The 23,547-nt window shown below is 35.2% G+C and overlaps 1 pseudogene; it reads left to right on the top strand.

The window, feature by feature from the left end:
- Window positions 1-23,547, top strand: part of LOC128579474 (protein MCM10 homolog) — a 74,411-nt pseudogene that overhangs the window by 48,902 nt on the left and 1,962 nt on the right.

The following is a 23,547-nucleotide window of genomic DNA, read 5'->3' as shown; positions in this document are numbered from 1 at the left end:
AGTTAACTAGGTAATTTTATAGTTAATGATGAAGAAACTTGAGAGTACTGACCAAGATGGATTTAGGAAACTGGCAGTCACACAAGATAGATTGTTGCTGCCCCAGAGATCACTAGAAGCAGGAGAGTGCTGGAATTGGGGTAAACCAGAGAGATCCATTTCTCCTCTCCACGAATGCCAGGCATCAGAGATGCATGTTGCCTTGATATTACATTATCAAATAAGACTAATTTGTATACAACAGTGGCTGCTTTTTTAAGACAGATTTTTTTCCTATAAAATGGCTATTTTCCAAAGATCTTAAAAGATTAATAGGATATACCAAAGGAAACTAATTTTATAAAAATGTAATTATCTTCCATGACTTGGTAATTATGAATTGAGCTGCAGTGAAGAATCTGGTGCAAATATCTTTATTGCCAAATGACTTTTGGTCATTTGGATATACACCTAGAAGAGGAATTGCAGGATCAAAAGTCAGGTGTACATTTAGATCTCTAAGGGTTCTCCAAACTTCCTTCCAAAAGGAACGTACTAGGTTGCATTGCCACCAGCAGTGCAAAAGTGTTCCCTTTTCTCCACAACCACACCAACATCTAGAGTTTGGGAATTTAGTGATGTGGGATACTCTTACTGGAGTTAGGTGGTATCTCAGAGTAGTTTTCGTTTGCATTTCTCAGATGATTAAAGATGGTGAGCATTTTTTTCTTGTGTCTGTAGACCATGCGCCTGTCTTCTTCAGAGAAGTTTCTGTTCACGTCTCTTGCCCACAATTAAATGAAATCACTTTTTTTTTTCTTAGTCATAATTTTGAGTTCTCTGTGGATTCAGGTTATTAGACCTTTGTCAGAAATATAACTAGAAAAAATCCTCTCCCATTTTGACGCTATTTGCTTTATTTACTGTTTTCTTGGCAGTGCAGAAACTTTTTAATTTGATCAGATCTCAGTAATGTATTTATGATGTTGCTTCAATTGTCCGGGGTGTCCTCCTCATCAATTTTTTCAAGCATTTCCCTGCACTCTCTCTACGAATTTTTTATAGTTTCATGTCTTAAGTTTAAGTCCTTTAACCAGTGAGAGTCAATTTTTGTTAGAGGAGAAAGGTGTTGGTCCAGTTTGAGTCTTTTACAGTTTGCCAGCCAGTATACCATGGAACACTATGCAGCATTAAAAAAAAAAAAAAAAGAAAAGAAAGGGAGACTTTACCTCTATTATGTTTACATGGATGGAGCTGGAAAATAATCTTCTTAGTAAAGTATCTCAGGAATGGAAAATAAAATCTAATGTACTCAGTGCTACTGTGAAACTAATCTATAATCACTCACACTTGCATATGAAAAATGAAACATGGGGCGGTGCCTGTGGCTCAAGGAGTAAGGCACTGGCCCCATATGCCAGAGGTGGTGGGTTCAAACCCAGCCCTGGCCAAAAACTGCAAAAAAAAAAAAAAAGAAAGAGAGAAAAATGAAACTCAACTTTAGCCTAGGATGAAGGAGGGAAGGGGAGGGAGAAGGGAAAGGAGGGAGATGGGTTGATAGAGGGAGGGTTAGTAGGGGGATCACACCTATGGAGCATATTGCAAGTACAAGTTGGATCTATCAGGTGTAGAACAAAAATGTCTTAATGCTGCAATTGGGGAAATGAGGTGAAAGCTATGTTGATTAGTAGGGTGTAAGCACTCCAAATTGTACAAATAATCAACACATCGAATCCCATAATGGCATAAATGTACTTATGATCTATGTACAAATGACTTAATTAAATATTTATGTGTGTATATATGTATGTATTCATGTTTTTTCCAAAACTTTTTCTTATTTTTAGCAAATATTGCTTTTATTTTGAAATGTAAAAGGTTATTAATTTCATATAATTCTGTGACATTTCAATTTTTTTCTTTTTGGATAAATGTTTTGATATTTGAAATTTATTGTTCATAATTTCTTTGGTGTATTTTATATGTCCTTAGGTGAGTGGGTAATGAAACTCTTAGATGGCAAAAGTAGATGGTAGAAGAAATGTAGGTATATCTGCAGCTTACATGGATATGGACCAAAGGGAATGTTTATATTAACTATTAATTATTCTACAAGTGTACATCCATGCTGCTCTATTAAAAATACTTTCTCTAAGAGAAATATAGATTAAACTGTACTGTCATTAGAAGTGTGTCCTTTATAAATAACAAAACAAAGATCAGATGAATACTTATATGTATAAAGGATGCTTTTGTGTCTCGTTAAAGCTATGCTGTAGGCTTCTGCCATCAGCTTTGTCATTTATCCTCTCAGTGGTGTGATTTGCTCCTCTGATTAAAGACACCATTCACATTGCCATATGTGCACTACTGTATTTGAATGGTTTTCCTCTGAAATACTTTAGAAATCTCAAGTGGACGGTGTATTAAATGTATGTTCCCTTTCTTTTCTTTGTTTATTTCTGTCATATTGCTGTCCACAATAAAAAAAGAAAAAGGAAAACAACTTCAGAGCTAAAATAATCATGTACAATGTCAAACTTGAGGATTAAGCTCAATATTAACTCTCCATAACTGCACGTTTGGCACTATCGTATTTACATTTATATTGTCATTTACATTGATTGTCTGTGTTTTTTGTTTTTTTAGGGTTTTCCGAGAAACATTGCCAGTTGAAGGTAACCACATTTATTTTTTTATCTGGAATTATTCACTGTGTGTCATACGAAATATACATTACTTATGAAACCCTTTATTTTAAAGTCCACTCAGCATGCCATTAAGATGGAAGTTTCCCATGGCAAGAACGCAGTAAAACAGAAGAATGTGCAACTATCCAGATCAGGTAATTTTTGGGGGGGAAAGTGGATACATGTTCTTGCTATGTGTAGTGACTATAGTTCACTGTAACTTCAAAATCCTGGGGTGAAGGGATCTTTCTTCCTTCTTTAATTTTCAACTTAAAATTCCTGTTTTTGTTAGGGAGTGGACAGAGATGAACTATGAAACTACACAATTTTCTAGTAATTCAAAGAATTTATGAAATTCTGACTTTACATAGTGGAATGCATTATACTAACAAGTTCTTTTAACTTTAGTTATTTTATCCAGTTTTTAGACTGATGATATTAAGGCAATAAATGTCTGATTAGCAGAACCTATGTGCATGTGTGTCATCATTAATTATTAAAAACAAGGAAAATAATAAATTATCCTTCCATGGCTATTTGAAAGACATAGTCTTTTAAAATGGCAGTACTAAATGTTTTGGCTTTAGGGTCCTCTCAAACTATTACAGATAATTGAGTGGAAGTATCCAACACCTAGAATTAGCTGTATGTTATTACTATGAACTCATACTCTGAAAATGTTTTACTTCATAGGTGACATAGGTGTACAATCATAATTTGTTTCCATGTCCTAAAATTTCATATAACTGATATATACACTTTGTACAAAATAAGATGATGAAGTTTGTGAACTCATCCTAGAAAAAGCACTGCATACCTCATTGCTGAATATCACCATAGTCACCTTTGAAGTACTTCCCTTGGAAAGTTGTGCACCAATACTAGTGCCTCATCCAGGTTCCAAAGCAATTTTGGAACTTTTTTTCTGGAATAGCCATCAGCACTGACATTGTATTATATTTGATGTCCTAAATGTTATCAAAATATCATCCTTTAAAATGTTCCTTCATCTTCGGGTAAAGAAAAAGGTCATTGGGAGCCAGATTATATGAGTAGGGAGGATGTTCTAATACAGTTATTAGTTTACTGAGTAAAAACTCCGCACAGACGGTACTGTGTGACTTGGTGCATTGTCACACAGCAAGAACCATTGCCCCCCTGATGCAAGAGCCATGATTTGGCAAAAAGTTCAGGTCATTTTCATCTAACTTTTCCATGTAGCCTTTTCAGCACTTTCAAATAGTAAACTTTGTTAACTGTGCAGTTGTCGAAAATTCCTAATGAACAATCCCTCTGATATCAAGAAGGTTAGCAATATCATTTTCACATTTTGTTAGAACTAAAGGAATGTTTTGATTGTGGAGAAGACTGACTTTCATTGTGCACTTTGATGCTTTTCTTCAGTTCACGTTGGTATGCCCATGTTTCATCACCAGTGATAACATGGCTCAAAACTTCATCTTGCTTCTCTGTGAGGTCTTGTCAAAATTTGACTCTCCTTTCCATTTTTTTCCACTGGTGATCTACTTGGGAATCATTTTGTCCAAGTTTTTTCTTGTCAAGATTTTCCATTATGATTTTCCTGGTATTTTTATTAGATCATAACTGTGTACATTACTGCATTTGTGTGGTACAGTGTGCTGATTTTATATATAATTTGGAATGTTTACATCAAACTGGTTAACATAGCATTCACCTCCCCTCCTTCCCTCCCCTGTTTGAATTCGGTATTTAAAAAAAAAATTTCCCAAGGGCGGCACCTGTCGCTCAGTGAGTAGGGCGCCAGCCCCATATGCCGAGGGTGGCGGGTTCGGACCCAGCCCCGGCCAAACTGCAACAGAAAAATAGCTGGGCGTTGTGGCGCGCACCTGTAGTCCCAGCTCCTCGGGAGATTGAGGCAAGAGAATCGCGTAAGCCCAAGAGTTAGAGGTTGCTGTGAACTGTGTGACACCACGGCACTCTGCCCGAGGGTGGTACAGTGAGACTCCGTCTCTACAAAAAAAAAAAAAAAAAAAATTTCCCGGTTGATTCCATTAATCCATATAACCCAACTATTGATATGACAGACGTATGTGTGTATATTGACCTTTCAAACACACTTTATACTACATTTATCTAATGCTACACTCTTCTTATGTAAATAAATGTTTGCTAACTAAAAGAAAGAAAAAAAAACATAGCATTCACCTCACTTATTTATTTTCTTTTTCTTTCAGTTTTTTACTGGGACCGGGTTTGAATCCACCCCCTCTGGTCTATAGGGCTGGCTCCCTAATTCTTTGAGCCTATAGGCACCACCCACTTATTTAATTGTTGTGTTTAGACATTTATACTCTACTATTAATAAAATATTAAATTTAATATTAATAGCGGAATATACATGTCTACAAATTTTAATACCAGTATTAATATTTAATAGTATTGATATTTAATTCTTAATATTTAATAGTATTAATGCTTAACTAATAGTAGATTATAAATGTCTCTACAATACTTAAGAGTAGTGTTAATATTTAATAGTAGAGTATAAATGTCTAAACACAACAAGTAAGTAAGTGAAGTGAATTCTGTGTTAACAAGTTTGATTTAAACATTCCAAATTGTATATAAAATCAGCACATTATACCCCATAAATGGAGTAATGTATGCAGTTATGATCTAATAAAATAAATTAAAAAAAAGACTTTCCTACTTATTTCTCTATTGATGTTTACTTGATATGCTATGCTTCTCACAGTCAGCTAATAGTTTTGATGCAAAATTCAATGAATTTTTGTAAGGTTTTCATGACTTTCATTCTTATCACTGGGCACCCTTAACTCTCTTCTTCAATGCTGCTTTTTATCCCTTCAGAAAACTATTTAATCTATTTGCAAACTGCTGATTTTTTTGTGGCATTATCTGCAAACTAACATGTCCCTGACTTCCCTTTCATGCTTGCTAAGTTTAACAAGATTAACATTTATTCATCGCTCTGATTCAGGTTCTGAAATTCTCATAACAGCACACAATCATGCAGCAATGATAATGAACTCCATTCTGAAAGACAGTCAACATAAACACAACTATGAGACACTGATACAACAAAGTTATGAAACTTTAATGAGGGGCTTGTACAGTACTAACAACATAAGCACACGGTTGTGAGCTTGTGAACTTAATTGTCAAGGCTTCATATGTCATTCTGTGACTTTCTCTTATTTGCTCAGTATTGTATTTGTGAGATCAATCCATATTGACACATGTATATTTGGCTTAATTTATTTTGATTTTTATAACATTCCATCACATAAATGCTGCAACATCAAACTCTTCGAAAGCTGATATATATATATATATGTGTGTGTGTGTCGTATATCCATATATATATATATATATATATATGAATGATAGTCATAATGGCTTTTGTATTATATAGGTGTATCTACAGATATTTATTGTATTGTTTATTAATACTGAAAAAATCAAAATACAAAACCAAGTTTTATATGTTTATTTATTTTATAAAAACATCCATCCTCTATGGGACACTGATATTTGATATCCAAAATATTTCCATAAACATTCACTTATCTCAGGCCCACATTGCCTTTATTTTCCAACATTTCCTTGTAATGCATCTTCTGCCATTCACTTGTGTTTTTCTGAAATTCGTCTTTCATATAGAATTTACAGTGATTTACTTCAGTGAAAATGGGATAATTAATATCTCTTTGAAATATTAATATTCAACCACCATGAAATTTCATAGAAGGATTTCTGCTATCCCTTCTTGTCTGCATTTTTTTCTAGCATTCCTGAGATTCTAGAATGCCTGGCTCACCAATCCCTCCACTGTAGACAAATACATATACATATGTTTCTTCAGGAATTTTTCTCTCTCTCTTTCTGCTTTCTGTCTTGCCCTCATCCTTTCCTGTCCCCTATGCCCTTTAATTTGGCTCATCTAACATTATAAGTATCAGCTCAGACATGATCTCTGAAAAACTCATTTTTGACAGTTTTATTTATATTCCTTCCAGCCACAGTCTCAATCATTATTGAGTAAAACAGATAAAGACTGTTCCAGAAGTTTTGAAATATTGTGCTTACAGTCCAGGGGCAAAGGGTAGAGACATGGCAAGAAATGATTTACAGTTTTGGTAGGAAAATTGCAGTAGAGATGACACTATAGTACTAAGGCCACCCGGAGGGAGGAGATGCCTATTTATCTGGGGAAACAGCAGGAATCAATGAAAGCTTCATGTAGCAGGCTAAGGCCTTAAAAGATGAAAATAAAATTGTTAGACTAGAAGAGGAAATCTTTTCACATGTAACAAACAGGATGTACACTGATGAAAATAGAAAAAGTAACAGAAATTTGTGAATTATTGATAAAACAACATGCACAGCATGCTGTTAAAAGGTACTATTATGAAGTAGAGAATAATCCACAATGTTATTTCATATGTGTGTATTGTATATTTAAATTCTGTTTCTCCTCTAACATTATATGTATATTCATTTGGTGGAAAAATCTGTGAGTAAATCTGTGATATGTGTGTATTTGTTGAACCTAGTGACATCTAGTGCCCTCTGGGTTGTTTTGCAAAGTTTTGGATAATTAGAAGTATTTTTTTTTTTTTACAGAAGTAAATATTTGGCTAAAGATTAAGCTTAACTTAAACTCTCAATTTACACAGAAATTACCTTTTTACCCTTTTGTATCAAACAGTGTCAATTTTGTTGAACTGTGGTCCACTTAACTAAATGTATGGTCTATCAGCAGAACAAGCCTTGCAGATGTCATCAGACGAAGAGAAAGAAAGTCATGAAGGAAATAAAAATAAACTGTCAAAGGTATGAAAATATTTAATTTTAGATTTCTGATTTAATGTTGATTTCTTTTGCAATGATATATTGAATGGCATTTGCAATGTAGAATAGTCCAAAATAAAATTATATTTTGGACTAACATCTTAGACTCAATAGGTCACAATTTAATATTTTCTTTAAAATATATTCTCAAATACTTAAAATAATTAAAAATCCTGAAATCTCAGATAGTCTTTGTCTTTGGAATAGAGATAAAGAATTTCTGGGTGGAGCAAATTTGGGAATCAGAAAGATCATTCAGCTGAGTTCTCCTAGAAGGACTGGGGAAAAAGAGAGAACCCAGCTATACCTGGCATGAAGACCTTACCCAGAGTCATAGCTAAGGGAGCACAGTGATGAGGTGGTGAGATGGATATAGTTTATGATCTGGAGTGGTGGAAATCTGATGAATTAGGTAGGTGATTGAGACTGGCTGGGATCAGCTGGCCACCCACAGAGGCTTGGGACAGGAAGAAGCCTTTCTTGAATTTTCAGTTGTTGGGACAAGCTGTGTGTTGAGTGAAAAGCTTGGAAGAGAAGGCAAGCTCAAACAGCATACAGCAACCAGATTCAAATGCTGGTTTGAGTGGATGTGCCATAGGTTTGTGGCTGGTGAGGCAACTATAATGAGAAGGTCTCAGTGGCCAGGAGGCTGCCATTGTGGGAAGTCCTGACAAGGTCTTAGCAGGAGCCTAAAGCACGGCTGTCTTAATTCCTTCCGCCAGGATCAGAACGCATCTATTGGGGCAGGCTGAGGGACTCCTGCAACCTACAGGAACTAGAGTCAGGGGGCACTGTGAAACCTGCCCCTGAAGGATTCTAGTGAGCTTTAAGATCCCAACCCAGCAGGATCTGAATGCTGAGAAAACAATCAGGTGATTGCCCAAGGCAATAATTTTGGAATTAGGACAATAGAGGTTGCTGGCTGTGCTCTCGGTCTCCTAAAAAACCCACAGCGCCACCTGGTGCCCCAGAAACGTACTGTCATCATGCAACATACTGTCATCAAGAGCAAGGACTTCTCTTTAAAACAAACGAGGTAGTGAGAAGTAAAAAGGAGCATAAGGAGGTAAACAAGAAGAAAGAACACATGAGGAGGAACCAATAGAAAAATTCAGGCAACCTGAAAAATAAGAACAGAGGATCCCCCACAATGAACCGTGAGGCACCTACTGCAGAAGACGCCATCTATAAAGAATTAGTGGACTTCTCCCAGAGCTGGACATATCCTCTAAACAGAAATTAAACAAAGATATAAGAGATTGAAATGAGACCCTAGCAAAACTGTGCTTGATAGATGTATATAGAACACTCCATCCCCCAAATATGAATATACATTATTGTCATCATCCCATGGAACATTCTCAAAAATTATCACATCCTATTACAGAAAACAAAACTCAACAAAATCAAAAGAATTGAAATTTTATCATGCATCTTCTCAGACCACAAGGCACTAAAATTCGAACTCAACTTCAACAAAAATGTTCAACCTCACAAAAAGGCATAGAAGTTCAACAACCTTGTGCTGAATGACAGTTGGGTGCTGGAAGAAATAAAAAAGGAAATCATTAAATTCCTTCAGTATAACAACAATGAAGATACAAGTTAAAAAAAAACTGTGGATATAGCAAAAGCAGAAAAAAATGATCACTTTAGAAGCCTATATTCAAAAAACAGAAAAAAAGAAAGATGGAGACTTTACCTTTTTTATGTTTACATGGATGGAGCTGGAACATATTTTTCTTAGCAAAGTATCTCAAGAATGGAAGAAAAAGTATCCAATGTACTCAGCCCTACTATGAAGCTAATGTATAGCTTTCAAATGAAAGCTATAACTCAGTTATAACCTAAGAATATGGGGACCAGGGAGGGGGAGGGTAGAGAGGGGGTAGGATGGGCGGAGGGAGGGTGATTGGTGGGATTACACCTGTGGTGCATCTTACAAGGATACATGTGAAACTAAGTAAATGTAGACTATAAATGCCTTAACACAATAACTAAGAAAATACCAGGAAGGCTATGTTAACCAGTGTGATGAAAGTGTGTTAAACGGCCTATAAAAGCAGTATACGGTGCCCAGTGATTGCATTAATGTACACTGTTATGATTTAATAAAAAAAAATTAATGTTCACATAATGTACCTTGGTCAAAATTAAATCCAATTTATGTAATAATTGGTCACTAAATTGCCCTCTAAAGAGACACAGGTTGTTTGACTAAATAGAAAAACTCAGGCCAGACATCTGCTGCATTCAAGAGTCTCATCTTTCCTTAAAAGACAAAAATAGACTCAAGGTGAAGGAATGGTCACCTTTAATTCAGGCAAATGGAAATCAGAAAAAAGTAGGTGTGGCAATTATATTCTCAGATACAATAGGCTTTAAACCAATCAAAGTAAGAAAAGATAATGATGGTCACTTCTTATTTCTTAAGGGCTACACTCAACATGATGAGATTTCAATTATCAACATTTATGCACCCAACCAGAATGCACCTCAATTTATAAGAGAAATTTTAGCTGACATGAGCAACTTGATTTCCCCCGCACCATAATTGTTGGAGACTTTAACACTCCTCTGGCAGTGTTGGATAGATCCTCACACAAAAAAGAAGCTAAGCAAAGAAATTTTAGAACTAAACTTAACCATTCAACATTTACATATAATAGACATCTACAGAACATTTCATCCTAATTAAACTGAATACACATTCTTCTCATCAGCCAAGGGATCATCCTCCAAAATTGATCACATCTTGGGTCACAAGTTTAACATCAGCAAATTTTAAAAAATATAATTCATTCCTTGTATTTTCTCAGACCATCATGGAATAAAAGTTGAACTCAGTAAAAACAGGAATCTCCACATGCATACAAAAACATTGAAACTAAATAACTTCATGTTGAATGATAGCTGGGTCATAGATGAGATTAAGAAGGAAATTACCAAATTTTTGGAATAAAACAATAATGAAGTCGCAAACTATCAGAACCTCTGGGATACCACAAAGGGAGTCCTAAGAGGAAAATGTATAGCATTGCAAGCTTTCCTCGAGAGAACGGAAAGAGAGGAAGTCAATAACTTAATGGGACATCTCAAGCAATGGAAAATGAAGAACTTTACAACCCTAAACCCAGCAGAAGAAAATAATTAAAATTAGAGCACAAGTAAATGAAATTGAAGACCAAAGAATCATACAACAGATCAACCAATCAAAGAGTTGGTTTTTTGAAAAGCTCAAGAAAATAGATAAAACTTAGGCTAACCTAACCAGAAGTAGAAGAGTAGAATCCCCTATTCATCAATTAGAAAAGATAAAGGCCAAATAACAACAGACTCCATAGAAATCCAACAAGTCCTTAATGAATACCATATAATATATATATATATATATATATATTATATAATATTCATACTATATAATAAAACTCTGCTCTCAGAAGTATGAAAATCTGAAGGAAAGAGATCAATACTTGGAAACACGCCACCCTCCTAGACTTAGCCAGAAAGAAGTGCAAATGTTGAACAAGCCTATAACAAGCTCTGAAATAGCATCAAGTATAAGAAATCTCCCCCAAAAGAACAGCCCAGGACCAGATGGCTTCACATCAGAATTCTACCAAACCTTTAAGGAGGAACTAATACCTATATTACTTAATCTTTTCCAAAACATACTAAAAGAAGGAATACTTCACAATATATTCTCTGAAGCAAATATTATGCTGATATCCAAACCAGAAAAAGACCCAACAACAAAAGAAAATTAGATACCAATATCTCTAATGAATATTGATGCAAAAATATTCAATAAGATCCTAGCAAACAATCCAATAACACATCAAACACATTATACACCACAACCAGGTGTGTTTCATCCCAGGGTCCCAAGGATGGTCCAATATACATAAATTCATAAATATAATACATCACATAGACAAATTAAAAAACAAAGACCATATGATTCTCTCAATTGATGCAGAAAAAGCTTTTGACAATACCCAACATCCTCTCTTGATCAGAATGCTTTAGAAAATAGGTATAGAATTTATTGAATTCTTGAGACATCTTTTGGGTTACTGCTTGGAATTCTAATTTGATCAATTGGCACTTGCTACTGGCTGCTTGAAGAATTTTTTTCTTCTTGACTTCAGACAGGTTCATTGCAATGTGTCTTGGAGAGGCTCTGTTAGCATTGAAATTACCCAGGGTTTGATATGCATCTGAAAGGGGTGTGTTGGGGTCTTTAGTGAAACTTGGGAAGTTTTCCTTTATGATAGATAGTCTCCTGAATGGCTTCCAGGCTTCCTTTACTTTGGGGCAATCTTCTTCCCCTTTAGGAATCCCTATTCATATATTTGAATACTTCAAGGAGTATTGTAGTTCTCTAAGGACATGTTATGCTTTCTCTCTCTTCTTTTCTGCTCATCAACTCTCTGGGTTAAGTGAAAATTTTGTCCTGTAGCTCTGAGCTTCTTTTTTCTCCATAGTCTACCCTATTTTTGATACGTTTTACTGCAGCTTTACATTCCCTGATTGTTTCCTTCATTTCCTTAAGCTCCACCATATCCTTTCTGTATTGTACATATCTCTTGTCTCATTTTTGGTTCTTTCTTTCCATGTTCTTGCCCATTCCTTTTAATGTCTTTATCATCCATATTTTAAACTCCCTTTCTATCAACTCTATTAATTATTTTTGTTTATTTTCTCCATACATATACATGTGTTTATTTGGTTTCCACTTTTTGCCTGCACAAAATTAAAAAGACTTAAAATTTAAAAACAATAGCATTGATTACAATAAGCACTAGAAACAAAAATGTCATCAAGAATGAGCAAAGATAAAAACATTCATAAAAGAAATCAGATAATTGCTGCCAGAAAATATTGAGCAATAATAATAAGAATGCAAAAAAAAAGTAACATTCATATGGTTAGATAAGAGTATGTCTATCATAGAATGCTTTGACTTTGAGGTTCAGTATGGGGTCATCAGTTAACTTCTTTTTCTTTTTTATTTTTCCAAAGTCTCAAAAAATAGACAACTATTCTTGCTAATATGTTTGAGTTTTCTGTGGATTCTGGTTACTAAACATTGTTCGGAGGTTTAACCTGCAAATATTTTCTCCTATTTTGAGGGCTGTCTGCTTGCTATACTTACTATGTTCTTGGCTGTGCAGAAGATTTTCAGTTTGATCAGGTCCCAGTAGTGAATTTTTGATACTGCTTCAATTGCCTGGGGAGTCCTCCTCATTAAATATTCACCGAGGCCGATTCCTTCAAGAGTTTTCCCTGCTTTTTCTTCTAGTATTTTTATAGTTTCATGTCTTAAGTTTAAAGATTTTACCCAGTGAGAGTCTATCTTAGTTAATGGTGAAAGGTGTTGGTTCAATTTCAATCTTCTACAGGTTGCCAGCCTGTTTCTTAGGGTAGGCAAAGGAATGGAAGAGAAACTTCTCTAAAGAAGACAGACGCACGGACTACAGACACATGAAAAAATGCTCATCATCCTTAATCATCAGAGAAATGCAACTCAAAACTACTTTGAGATATCACCTAACTCCAGTAAGAGTAGCCCACATAACAAAATCCCCAAACCAGAGATGTTGGCGTGGATGTGGAGAAAGGGCACACTTCTACACTGCTGGTGTGAATGCCCACTAATACGTTCCTTTTGGAAGGATGTTTGGAAAATACTTAGATACCTAAAAATAGAGATGCCATTCGATCCTATAATTCCTTTACTAGGTAAATGCCTAGAAGACCAAAAATCACAATATAACAAAGACATCTGTACCAGAATATTTATTGCAGCTCAATCCATAATTGCTAAGCCATGGAAGAAGCCCAAGTGCCCGTCAACCCACGAATGGACTAGCTAATTGTGGCACATGTATACCATGGAATGTTATGCAACCTTAAAGAAAGATGGATAGAGCTGGAACATATTCTTCTTAGCAAAGTATCTGAAGAATGGAAGAAAAAGTACCCAATGTACTCAGCTCTACTGTGAAGGTAATTTATAGCTTTCATATGAAGGCTATAACCCACCTATATCACAAGAATATGGGGAATGGGCCATGAGAGGGTCAGGGAGGAGAGAAGTCAGGGTGGAGGGAGGGTAATGGGTGGGGCCACACCTACGGTGCTTATTAAAATGGGTACAGGCAAAACCTACTAAATGCAGAATACAAATTTCTACATACAATAACTAAGAAAATGCCATGAAGTCTACTTTGAACAGTTTGATGAGAATATTTTTGATTGTATATGAAACCAGCACATTGTACCCCTTGGTTGCACAAATGCACACAGCTATGATTTAACAATAAAAAAAAGAAGGAAAATAAGTATAGAAGTAACATTTCTTAAACTGATAGAGGCCAACTGCTGCAAACCCACAGCCAATATCATAGTGAATGGAGTAAAATTGAAATCATTTCCACTCAGATCAGGAACCAGACAAGGATGCCTACTGTCTCCACTACTTTTTAACATTGTAAGGGAAGTTTTAGCCACCACAATCAGGCAAGAGAAGACAGTCAAGGGGATCCAAATAGGACCAGAAGAGATCAAATTGTCACTCTTCACAGGCGATATGGTTATATATCCAGAAAATCCAAGGGAATCAACTACAAAACTCCTAGAAGTGATCAAGGCATATAGTAATGTTTCAGGATACAAAATTAACACTCATAAATCTGTAGCCTTTATATATACCAACAATAGTCAAGGAGAAAAAACAGTCAAGGACTTCATTCCCTTTACAATTGTCGCAAAGAAGATGAATTATCTGGGAGTGTATCCAACTAAGGACATGAAATATCTCTATAAAGAAAACTATGAAACTGTGAGAAAAGAAATAGCTGAAGATGTTAACAAATTGAAAAATGTATCATGCTCGTGGTTGGGAAGAATCAACGTTGTTAAAATGTCTATACTACCTAAAGCAATCTACAGATTTAATGCAATCTCTATTAAAGCACCTCTGTCATATTTTAAAGACCTGGAAAAATTAGTACTTTGTTTTATACGGAAACAGAAAAAAACTCAAATAGCCAAGACATAACTCAGAAATAAAAACAAATTGGGAGGTACCACGCTTCCAGACTTCAAACTATACTATAAATTGATAGTGGTTAAAGCAGCATGGTACTGGTACAAAAATAGAGAGGTAGATGTGTACTCAGCCCTACTATGAAGCTAAATTATAGCTATCACATGAAGGCTATAACCCAACTAAAGCACAAGACTATGAGGAAAGGGCCAAGGAAGGGGAAGGGAGGGGGCAGATTATGGTGGTGGTAGAGTAATGGGTGGGGCCACACCTACCGTGCATCTTAGAATGGGTACAGGCCAAACTTACTAAAGGTAGAATACAAATGTCTACATACAATAACCATGAAAATGCCATGAAGGCTACGTTGAATAATTAGATTAGAATATTTCAATTGTATATGAAACTAGCACATTGTACCCCTTGATTGCACTAATGTACACAGCTAACAATAAAAAAATAAAAAATAAATAAAAGGCAAAAAAAAAGAGGTAAACCCAGACACTTATTGTCATTTGATTTTCGATAAGCCTATTAAAAATATAAATTTTGGGAAAGATTCCTTATTCAATAAATGGTGCTGAATGAATTGGCTGGAAACTTGTAGAGGACTGAAACTGGACCCACATCTTTCTCCTCTAATAAAAATTGACTCTTACTGGTTAAAAGACTCATACTTAAGACATGAAACTATTAATATTCTTAGAGAAAGTGCAAGGGAAATGCTTGAAAAACTTGGCCTGGGAGAATACTTCATGAGGAAGACACCCCGGGCAATTGAAGCACCATCAAAAATACATTACTGGGATCTGATCAAATTAAAAAGCTTCTGCACTGCCAAGAACACACTAAGTAAAGCCCTCAGATAGACAGCCCTCAGAATGGGAGAGGATTTTTGCAAGTTATACTACCAACAAAGGTCTAAGAACCAAAATCCACAGAGAACTCAAACTTCTTACTAAGCAAAAAACAAGTGATCCCATTTCATTGTGGGCAAGAAACGTGAACAGAAGCTTCTCTGAAGAAGACAGACACATTTCCTACAGACACATGAAAAAATGCTCATCTTTAATCATCATAGAAATGCAAACCAAAACTACTCTGAGAAACCATTTAACTCCAGTAGGACTAGCCCACATCACAAAATCCCAAAACAACAGATGTTGGTGTGGATGTGGAGAAAAGGGAACACTTCTGCACTGCTGGTGGGAATGCAAACTAGTATTTTCCTTTTGGAGGGAAGTTTGGAGAACACTCAGGGATCTAAATGTAGACCTGCCATTTGTCCTACAATTCCTCTTCTAGGTGTATATCCAAAGGACCAAAAATCTTTTGGCAATAAAGATATTTGCACCAGATTGTTCATTGCAGCTCAATTCATAATTGCCAACTCATGGAAGAAGCCCAAGTGCCCATGGACCCATGAATGGATTAATAAATTGTGGTATATGTATACCATGGAGTACTAGCAGCAGTAAAAAAAAAAATAAATAAAATGGAGACTTTACCTCTTTTATGCTTACATGGATGGAGCTGGAAAATATTCTTCTTAGTAAAGTATCTCAGGAATGAAAATAAAAGTATCTAATATACTCAGTACTACTGTGAAACCAATTTATAATCACTCACACATGCAAATGAAAAATGAAACACAACTTTAGCCTAGGATGAAGGAGGGAAGGGGAGAGTGAGGGGAGGGAAGGGGGTGGGAGGGATAGTAGGGGGACCACACCTATGGAGCACATTGCAAGTACAAGTTGGATCTATTATGTGTTTACCACAAATGTCCTTATAATATAATAGGGTAAATGAGGTGAAATCTATGTTGATTAATATGATGTAAGCACTGCAATTTGTACAAATAATGAACACATTGAAAATGGCATTAATGTATTTATGACCTATGTACAAAAGACTTAATAAAAAAAGAAAGAAAAAAATCATACATTATGATCAAATAAGATTCATCTTACATTAATTTTTTGAGTGGTGAGAAGTATGGATTCTTTTTTATTCTTCTGCATATGGCTATACAAATACAATTTTACCTGCACCTTTTATTGAAAATGGAGAGATTCCCCCAATGTATGTTGTTGCCTGCTTTGTCAAAGATAAGGTGGCTATATGTGGATGGTTTACTGTATGGGTATTTAGTCTTGTTTCATCAGCCTGTGTCTCCATTTTTGTGTCAATACCATGCTGTCTTGGTTACTATAGCCTTGTAGTGTAGTTTGAAGGTGGTAATGTGATGCCTCCAAATTTGTAAAAGAAGCATTATATCAAAAAATACCTGTATTCAAATGTTCTTTGCAACACAATTCACAATTACAAAGATGGGGAATCAACCAAATGCGCATCAATTCATGAGTAGATTAATAAAACATGGTACACGTATTCCATAGAATACTAAACCACAAACAATGACTTAATGCCTTTTCAACAATCTGTATATAACTAGGGACCATTAGAACTAGGGACGATTATCCTCAGTGAAGTATCTAAAGAATGAAAACACGAATACAACATGTACTTACTACTAAATTGGAATTAAATTGATGGGCACACATGTGAAGTAAACCTCAATAGAAATGAAGCAGGGGGTTACAGGGGGAGAGGAAGCAGAAACCTATCTAACAGGTAGAGCGAACACTCTCTGGGTGAAAGACATACTTCCAATGAAGACTGAAAGATTACAAAAAGAAATCTACATAACCAAAATATTTGTACCCCCATAATACTTTTAGATAAATAAATAAGTATATAAATAAATAAATGAAAGGATAGAAGATGGCATCTTTTGTGTGTCTTTTTATTTCTCAATTTCTGACAGTGAAATGGGGTGAAAATTCATTCAGTACCAAGAGGAAAGGGGAATGACAAAGTTAAGAATGGCCCTTTTTGAAATTTTGAAAAATTCTGTTTGACTCACTCAAAGAGAAATAAAGAAGATTCTCCAAACAATTTAAATAACAATTATAATTATATCTCACAATTATGTGATAATACTCAAATGTAATGCTAAAATTAATAACAAAATATTTTTCTGGCTCTAATCATAACAAAGTAAAGTGATAAAATCAATGAAAAGAAAAAATTTCTTTTTGTAGACTAAAGTAGTAGCAATTATCCTTTCTATTAAACTTTTCATCAAGGTTAAAAAACAAAGGAAGAAGTGTGAAGCTAATGAGATAGAAGTATCTAAATACCTCTGTGATTTTGCAACTGATAACAGTGATGATGATGGATTAATTCAAAAAAGAAAGGCTGGAGAAACCTACAATCAGCAGTTTTCCAGGAAGGAGAATGAAAAGTGGGACAGGTGAGCCTGTAGTGGTGTTTCATAGTAGATAATTATTACTGTACAAGAAAACTAATTTTAATTTGGACTAACATTCACAATTAACAAGTTGTATTCTTAACCTAAGGATTTTCAGCCTTTGCCTGCTATAAGAACAATGCAAATTTACAAACAATGGGTTTTCAGTCATGCTGACATTTTTTTTTAACAAAAACAGTGCTGAGAAATGTGCAGAAAAGTTATTGTCATGCACTATTTGTTGATAAAACCAGTAAATCCTTTTGACAGGTGATTTAGCAATGGGCATCAAATTTCAAATATGTCATTCATTGAATGTAAGAGGTCCAGTTCTGCAGCTAGATCCTACAGGAAAATATGACCCATCTAAACACACAGACGTGTTAAGAACATTTGTTATCTGTGATATATACTTAAAATAAACCAATATTTATGTATCTAATATATAATATGTGTTAAGATACATAGTATTTATGTATGTTAAGGACATTTATATAACTATGTTATCTATATATGTGTATTACAGAAGTTTATTATAACATTGTCATATCAAAAGTTGGAGATAGTCTAAATATGTGTCAGTAAGGAAATACTTAAAATACCACACCCATAAAGTAATGTTGCATACAACGATTTTCTAAAATGAGGTGAATCTGTAGTATACTAATCATTTCCCAATGAAAGTATGCTTAAAGTATTTAGTTTAGTGATACATACAACCAAATTTTGATAGAATTGCTTAAATATCTGCTGAGTTGCAAAAGGCAGCTACATGTTGTATTGGCATTCTAGCTTATAACCAAGAAGGTTGGAGGTTATTATATTTTTGGTTTTGTTCTCCATACATGAGTACTCAACTATTGGAACATCAAATTAGTCTGAATATCAGCAAATGATTGCACATGGCACTCATTTTCCATATATACATTTCAATAAGGTGTAAAAATGATTACATCAAAGGTTATTTAATCTAATAAAATTAGCCTTGGCCAAATTTTCCTTTAAAAAGCCAGAGAGTAAATATGTTTTAGACTTTGTGGGCCATATGGTTTTTGTTATAGTCCAAAATCTGTCACAGAAAATGAAGGAACCGGCATGCCTGTGATCCAATAAAACTTTGCTGACAAAAGCAGGCAGTGGGCTGAGCTTGGCTCACATGTGCTAATTTACTGACTCTTGTGGTAAAACCCAGTACTACTAATGCAGCAAGTCTTCTTTTAAAAGATTATGCATTTCAATATGAACCACATCACATTATTCAACAGATCTCATGTTACATTATTTACACAATAAGATTGTTTTTGCAATTTTTCCCCTTTTATTTCCATTATGGAATTCAAAATTTTAACATAAATATTTACTTTGTATAGTGAATGAGTATAAAATATCCTAAATTTGGATGGTTTTTATCACGCAATACATACTTCCCTTGAAATTTTAGTCATTCTTTGGTCTTTATTTATATACATGGGCAAAATGATAATCAGGTCTTTTCCAGTTTCTTTTTTTTTTTTTTTCTGTAGAGACAGAGTCTCACTGTACCGCCCTCGGGTAGAGTGCCGTGGCGTCACACGGCTCACAGCAACCTCTAACTCTTGGGCTTATGCGATTCTCTTGCCTCAGCCTCCCGAGCAGCTGGGACTACAGGCGCCCGCCACAACACCCGGCTATTTTTTTGTTGCAGTTTTGCCGGGGCTGGGCTTGAACCCGCCACCCTCGGCATACGGGGCTGGCGCCCTACTCACTGAGCCACAGGCGCCGCCCTCTTTTTTTTTTTTTCTTTTTAATTTCATGTTAATGTGAGGGTATAAACAACTAGATTACGTTATTTTCATTAGTTAGGTAGAGTCCTTCTTGTAGTTGTGTCTCACACCCAAGAGGTGTTCCATGTAACCTTAAAACCTGCTTATTAAGTGGGAGCACACCAATCTCCCTCTAACCTTCTCTTGCCCCTTCCCTTGTTCCCCTTCCTCCTAACTTGAATTGAAATGAGATTTTCTCTTATGTGGACATGTATTAGGTTGTCTATTGGCTTTATATTACCATTGAGTATGATGGATATTTGTGTTTCTATTTTCTGATGCTTTGCTAAAGAATGCATTTCACCTCCATCCAGGTTAATATCAAAGATGTAAACTCTCCGTTTTTAAAATGACTAAGAAGTATGGTGTACACATACCACAGTTTTTTGATCCATTTTTGAGTTGATGGGCATTCAGGTTGTTTCAAAATCTTGGCAAATGTAAACTGAGCTGCAGTAAACAATCTAGTGAAAATGTCTTTATTAAAAAATATTTTTTTTCTGAGTAGTTCCACCTCTATTAATGGGATTGCAGGATCAAATAAAAGTTCGATTTGAGTTCTATGCGGATTCTCCATACTTTTTTCTAAAGAGGCTGCATTAGTTTGTAGTCCCTGCAAGGGTGTAAAAGTGTTCCCCATTACCAACATCAGCAATTTTGGGACTTTGTGATGTTTGCTATTCTCACTGGAGTTGGATGATATCTAGAGTGGTTTTGATTTGCATTTCTCTGTTGATCAGGGAAGATGAGTAATTTTTTATTTGTTTGTTAGCCACTCATCTGCTTCCTCAGAGAAGGTTCTGTTCATATCACTTGACCAGTAGTAGATGGATTTCTTTTTGGCTCTATTGATGTTGATTTAATTTGAGTTCTCTGTAGATTCTAATTATAAAAACTTTATCAGATCCATAACATGTAAACCCATTCTGAAGGTTGTCTATTTGTTTTACCTGTTGTGTCCTTAGCTGGACAGAAGTTTTTCAGCTTAATTAAGTCCCATTTGTTCATTTTACTTGTTGTTGTGATTGCTACTGATTTCTTTGTCATAAAATCTTTCCCGAGTCCAACATCATCAAGAACTTTTCCCACACTTTCTTCTAAGATTCTTATTTCATGTCTTAGATTTAAATCTTTTATCCATCTTAAGTCAATTATTTTAAGGGGTGAAAGGTATTGGTTGAGTTTCAGTCTACTACAAGAAATTATGTCTAGAAATTTGGCAATGTGGAGGAAATGGACCAATAGCTGCAATCATGAGATCTTCCTAGACTTAACCAGAAATAGATCTCCTGAAAAGGCATATATCAAATGTTAAGAGTGCAGAAACAATAAAAAAGGTTATAGCACCAACAGCAGCAACAGAAGCCCAGGACCAGATGGCTTCACAACAGAATTCTATCACACCTTCAATGATGAACTTCTACCTATACTGCAGAACCTGTTTCAAAATATTGATAAGGCTGGAGCCTTCCCAAACATATTCTATAAACCAAATATCACTTTTGTTTTGATTCCAAAACCAGGAAGGGACTTAACAAACAAGAACTTCAGACCAATTTAACTAATGAGTATAGAGGGAAAAATACTCCACAAAATCTTAGCTAATAGATTACAGTTACTCATTTCAAAAAAATTATGCATTACCATCAAGTATATTTCATCCAAGAGATGTAGGTTGTTTTAACATATGTAAATTCATAAATGTAATACATCCTATCCATAAAAACAAAGTCTATATGATGCTCTCAAAAGAGGCAGAAAAAGCATTTGTTATAATTCAGAATTCTATACTAACAAGAACATTTAAAAAAAATAGGCAAATTTGTATATTTCTTAAGATGATTGAAGTCATCTGTCCACAGTTAACATCATGCAGAATGGTGTAAAATTGAAAGCTTTTCCAAAGAGAACTGGAACCAGACAAGGATGCACACTCTCACCACTATTATTCAACATGGTTCTAGCCAATACAATCAGGCAAGAGAAGGATATACAGTGCATCCAAATTGCTTCAGAGGAGATCAAACTCTCCCTCTTTCCTGATGATATAATATTATACTTAGAAAACCCAAGAGACTCAACCACAAACTCCTGGAAGTTATCAGGAAATACAGTAATGTCTCAGGGTATAAAATCAATTTCCAAAGATCTTGTATATGCCAGTAACAACTAAGCTGTTGAGCTTCTCTTGATTTGAGAAGCAAATCAAGGACATAATTCCCTTCAGAGTATCTTCAAAGAAAATTAAATACTTAAGAATATACCTAACAAAAGAGCTGAACTATCTTTTCACAAAGAATTATGAAACCCCAGGAAACAAAATTGCAGAAAATACTAACAAATTGCAGAGCATACCATGCTCTTTGCTGGGAAGAATCAACATTGCCAAAATGCCTATTCTACACAAAGTAATCTACAAATTTAAGGCAATGGGGATTAAAATACTGACATCATATTTTGAAGAACTGGAAATAATAGTACTTCATTTTTTATGGAACCAGAAAACAAGCAATATAGCTAAGGCTATTCTTAGTAATAAAAACAAAGTCAGAAGCATCACCCTACCAGACTTTGGGCTGTATTAGAAGTCTGCCGTAAACAAAACACCATGGCATTGACACACATAGACGTATGGAACCAAATTTAAAACCAAGAGATCAAACCAATCTCCTCTTGCCATCTGATCTTTGATAAACCAAACAAAAATATACAGTGTGGAAAATAATTAATTTTCAAAAAATGGTGCTGGGAAAACTACATAACCACATGAAAAGACTGAAACTTTCCCCACAAATTTAACCCATTATAAAACTTGTCTCAAGATAGATGAGAGACATCAAACTAAGACACAAAACAATAAAAATCTTGGAAGAAAGCATAGGGGGAAACTCTTGATGATGTTGAGCTAGGGAAAAATTTTATGACAAAGACTTCAGACCCATCATAACAGCAACAAAAATTAACAAATGGACTTAATTAAGCTGAAAAGCTTCTGCATCACTAAGGACACAACAAGGAAAGCAAGAAGATAATCTTCTGAATGGTAAAAGATATTTGCCAGGGTATGAATCTGACAAAGGAATGATAACTAGAATCTACAGAGAACTCAAGTTAATCAACAGAACAGAGTAAACAATCCAATCTACCTCAGGGCAAGAGATACAAACAGAACCTTCTCTGACAAAGACAGACAAATGGCTAAGAAATATCTGAAAAATGCTCATCTTCCTTGATCATCAGAGAAATGTAAATCATAACTACCCTGAGATACCACCTAACCCCAATGAGAATAGCACACATCACAAAGTCTTAAATCTGCAGATGCTGGTGTGGATATGGAGAGAAGGGAACACTTTTACACTGCTGGTGGTACTGAAAACCAGTACAACCTTTTTGGAAGGAAGTATGGAGAATCCTCTAAGAACTCAAGCTAGCCCTCCCATTTGATCCTGCATTTCCACGGTGAGGCATCTAGCCACATGGAAAAAAATCGTACTAAATATTTGCACTGGACATTTGCAGCTCACTTTACAATTGCCAAACTGTGGAAACAACCGAAATGCCCACCAACCGAGGAATGGATTAATAAGCTGTAGTTTCTGTATACCATGAAATACTATTGTGCCATTAAAAAAGATGGAGATTTTACATCTTTTTTACTAACCTGTATGGAGGTGGAACACATTCCTCTTCATAAAGCATCAGAAGAGTGGAGAAGAAAGAACGCAATGTACTCAATTCTATAAGAAGGCTGTAAGTGGTCTAATAGAAGGTGGGGGGTAGGGAAATGAAGGATGGGGAGAGGGGCGGAGGGAGTAGGGTAAGGGGTCACGGTGTATGGCACACCTC

This window comes from Nycticebus coucang, unplaced genomic scaffold (genome assembly GCF_027406575.1).
Source record: "Nycticebus coucang isolate mNycCou1 unplaced genomic scaffold, mNycCou1.pri scaffold_57, whole genome shotgun sequence".
Classification (NCBI taxonomy): Eukaryota; Metazoa; Chordata; class Mammalia; order Primates; family Lorisidae; genus Nycticebus; species Nycticebus coucang.
The sequence above is the reverse complement of the archived record's forward strand: the minus strand, read 5'-3'. Positions and strand labels throughout refer to the sequence as shown.